Here is a 4,972-nt window from a genome sequence, read left to right on the forward strand (position 1 = left end):
CCCGTTTTTGTACTAATTTATGTTTTTATTTATTTTCAGGTTAATAAGGTTCAAACGGGCTAAAAATGGTCCATTACAACCTTTTTGGAGTTGAGTGAAAGTTCCGAAAAGATTCTAGAACAATCTGGAAAAAGGTCAAAAATGCAGAATTTCGCCACCAATGGGTTTGGATCGATCATACATTTCTTTGATCGATCGAAGATACGCTGGTAGCAAGCTGTTTTATTCCTGCACGCCCAAACTCCACCTACCACATAGCTGCGGGATTAGCTATTTGAAAGGCTTATTTTCTGACTTGTTGACTACTCCAAGGAGTTTGTATTAAAAGGAAATTGAACCATTTTGTAAGGGGGCTTTTTATCATTTTATTTTTACATTGTAATAGTTAGTTTCTCTCTCTAAAAAAGTTAAAGATTAGGATTAGAAGAAAAAAGAAGAATGGAGGCTCCAAGAACACATCTCAAAATCTACACACTCTTTCTTTCTAGAATTCAACAAAGAAAAAGAGGAAGAAGATGGAGCCATGTTTGGGGATTGCCCTTGAGGTTTCAAGATCACTTCCACCTCCTCCATGATTGGCTAGACTTCTCCTTCGGGCTTGGATGAGCCCCAAGTTTGTAAATCTAAATCTCAATCTCTTTCATACTTTTTGGGGAATAATATCTTGTAATTAGTGTTTTAGCCTTGTGAATTTAATGAATCTTGGGTTCTGCTTTGATCTTATAGATTAATTATTTCTATTGATTCTCTATGTGATTACATGTTGTCTTATGTGTGATTATTTAGGAATTATTCTCTACACTAGTTTTTCTATATTAATTACATGTCTATGTGTGGTTAATTGAGAATCTAGTGATGATTAGACATGATTTTTATTAGATGGGTTTGTCAATTAATTTGATAGACTATGCTTATGCTTGATGGGTTGTTCTACAATTTAATTCATGCTTGTAGGTAGGTAGACAATCTATACTTGATTTGATATTCCATGGCTTATTATTGCAAATTCCATGATTATCTAGATTGATGTGTGCTTTAATTCTTACTTGTTTGATGGGTCGTGGTTAGGATTGATGGGTTGTTCTACATTTAGTTTAATTGTTGGTTATGTAGGCAATTCATACTTGAATTTGATGGTCCATGCTTAATATTGTAATTGGTAGTTGTTACCCAATAAATGACTCTAAAGGGGGGTGAATAGAGTCTAAGTAGAACAATACCAAATAATTCGATTCAAAGAATATATAAGATAGACAATAAATGATTTATTGAAAGCATGTCAATAGATAAACAGCTTATGCAATAATATTTGATTAACAAAGTAAAAAGGGTAGAGAGAGAAAACAAACTTAGAACACCAAGATTTAGCGAGGTTCAGAAACTCCTACTCCTCAGTTCAAGATCCCTCTTAAGACTTCCCAAAAACCCAATAAGACTTCTCCTTAAAGGTGGAGAACAAACTAGTACAAGAAGCACACCGCTTCAAAATCTTCTTGCTAAGAGAACAATCATCTCTTAGACTTCTGCTGGGTTACACCAATCATTACAAAGATGTTTGAAATAATGGTAAAAGAAAACTCTCAGATATGATGCGCAGATCAAGGCTCACAAGCCTATAACAAAGACTTGGTTTTGTGCAAAAGCAATAAAATATAACACATGTTACTAAATGTGCTTTTGCCACTTATTTATGTTCTTATTATTATTATTATTTTACCAATTTAGCAACAGAAATATAAAACAAAAAAATTTGTGAAACAATCTCTTACTAATGGCATGGCCTCAAATGTAATCCTTTCAAATTGATTTTTTTTTTAATAATGCATAGGTGATCGTGTTTTGATAAAATTTTAAAAACAAAATTATGAGAACTGAATTTACACGACATGAAAAGACACGTTTAAGTCATTTTTGACCCAAACACGATATGTTTATTCTACATATTTAACTAAATGAGTCATTTTGGGGTTAATCGTATTTATAGGGTCAAACACGACATGTTTGATTAGCGGGTCAATTCGCGTCGACATGATTACGATACAAACACGATTAGCCCAAACCAAATCCTCTTGTTAAATATTGCCACCCTGGTATTTATAGAGGAAGTGAGTAACAATTGATTTTGGTGGGCATTAAATTAAGTATGTGAGATTTGAGGATGTAGTAATTTTGCTGGGTTGATGGACATTGTATTACGGGTAAAAAGGTACTATTAAGTTAGAAGTTATGATCTTGTTGGTAATAAGGTGATGCTATGTTCAAAGTATTGTCTCCTGGTTAAGAGGGTGGTACTGTGAGAGAGAGTATAGTTTGACATGTGAGTGAGATCATGGTGGGATTGAGTTTGTTGTAGTCTATGAAGCACGGACACTCCTCCCAGGGGTCTCATACTAGTGTCGAACACTTATCGGACACGGACACGCATGTCCGAGGCTCGGACACATGTCCGACGCTTTTGTGAAGTGTCCAGAAATTATTTTTTATTGGACACGGGGTGGACACGGTTCGAACACGCGGAGGACATGGGGTGGACACGGGTCGGATACCTAGAGGACACGGTAGGGTATATTTTGTAATTTTTTTAAAGATGGGATATGACGGGGTATATTTTGTAATTTTTTTTAAAGATAAATGGGATACCTAATGTAATTTACTAATTTTAAAAGTTTAAAAGTAAAATTTTGAAAAAAAAAAAAAAACCACAGACAACAGAGTATTACACAGAAAATTTATTTTCTCTCACTTCGTCTCTCAGTCTCTCATCTTCTTCAATTATCTATCTACGTGAACAAGACATTTTTTTTTTTTTTAAGTTACATGAACAAGACTTTGTGAAAGACTGAAAGTATATATGTTTATTTATGTACATATTTAGCCCATTATAGCTATGTCTCTTCTGCATATTTTCGTTTAGAATTTGGATCAACTTTATTTTTCATTTATTTTTTGTTTTGGCTTATCTATGTTTTTCTTATAATACAGATGAAATTATTGAAATTGGTCCTGTTATTTGTTATTATTTTATTTGTAATTTTGTATTTATATATACGTATTTGTTATTAGGAAAATGAATGTGCAAATGAATGTGCAAAGTTCTAGTAATTATATTTTGAATATATAATTATATATATATATATATATATATATAATTTTATAGGCGTATCCCCGCTGTGTCCGTGTCCTATTTTTTTGAAATTTGTCGTATCGTCGTATCCGTTTCATGTCGTACCCATATCCCGTGTCCATGTCTGTGCTTCATAGGTTGTAGTGTATTGTATGTATATATATATGTGTGTGTGTGTGTGTGTGTGGGAAGGTGGAAGGTGACGTCTGAGTGAGTTTTGTCTATTGGTGCACTCATGGGTTATGCCATTGTGTGTGTGGATACATTTGTTACTTTCTTTCTTATTTCTTTTCTCCTTGAATTATGATTATTATTTTTAATTAAATTAAATTTTATTTTATTTTATTTTATTTTTTTTGAGTAAATAAGAGTGAGATTCAACTTTTTTTTCTTTGTAGTTTTTTACTTGTTTCCAGCTACAATGATTTGTTAGTAAAATCTGTGTGAGTATTAGACTTCTGTTTTTTACTGGTAAGATCGATTCAGCTTATTATAAATGCAGTGTTGTCAGGGGCGGATCCAAGTGTGCCTCATACACATGCCCCCAGACTTGGCCCCGCCCACCACTATGTATAGTTATTTTATAATTTACTTATATATATATATATATATATATATATATATATAAATGAAATTTTCAATATAATGCCACCCCTAAAACTTTTAATTTCTAAAAACATTTCTTAGTTTTTTTTTTCTTTTCAAATTTCTTTGATTTCCTTCAAAAAGGTTAAATTTCTCGACTTCAATCAAATTATATATATATATATTTTCTATTTAAAGTTCTCATTTTTCTTAAAATTTTCTTCTCTTTTTTCCTACTTAAAAATTTTTCTTTTTGTACTAGCGTATGATATATTTAGTATGTAATTTTTTCAATAAAAATATTACTAAACAATAGCCTTTAATTAGATTACAATGTTTCACAGTTTCAGATCATTTTTCATTTGAAAAATGAAGTAGCCTTCTATTTATAATCGTATAATCAACAACATGCATATTTTACTTTAACTTCCAATATGTATATTTTTCGTCAAACTTATTCTTAATTAATAATATATTACTAGTCACCTTCTCATATTTTTCTTTGGTTGCTTTAAAATTGAGGGAAATTCATTTTCATTTTCATTTTCAATCTCTTACTGATAAAAGAACTTGTTATTAAAAACATCTTTCGCTTCAAAATCAGTTTCAAGAATGAGTTTATCCATGACCTTCAGGATGGGCTAGATATCCCAAAGGCTTAATGGGCCCAAATGAGAGCCCAGATGGGCTGTCTAAGCCCGACTTCGATCTCCTTTCTTATATATCTCTCTCTCCATTTATAAATTGTTCCAATTTATCTCATGAGACTTTGTTAGCAAAATCTAGAAGGGGTTAAGGTCTAATCTAAAAATAATAATAATAATAAAATATAGAAAATAAAAAATAATAATAATATAGAAAATATTATTTTATTAGTTTAATTTATTTGCACCTACACAAGTATTGTGAAGAATTCAATTCGAAATTCATTTCATATCTAATCACTATGGTTTCAAAATATTTTAATCAAGCATTGGAATGGAACAAATGCCATTCCTGCATCATTTTATGTTAGCGGTAAAAAAAACATTTCATTTCATTTCATTCCATTCTTCCTACAAAAAATACTCTAATATTACGGAGCAATGTTAAACCTAATTAAGAATGCAAGTAAACCAAGTAATTAATTAACAATTAGTAAAAAGCTGGATTTGAGACCTTTTGTTGCTGATCTGAATACGCAATGTGGTTTCCACCCGTACCGATGTGAATCGATATATCTGGTGCTTAGGTTAGATTTGGTGTTTCTATGCTTTTTGGTGT

This window comes from Cornus florida, unplaced genomic scaffold (assembly GCF_030987335.1).
Source record: "Cornus florida cultivar Cherokee Brave unplaced genomic scaffold, ASM3098733v1 CherokeeBrave_3.0.0_Hap2_Chr11, whole genome shotgun sequence".
Lineage (NCBI taxonomy): Eukaryota > Viridiplantae > Streptophyta > Magnoliopsida > Cornales > Cornaceae > Cornus > Cornus florida.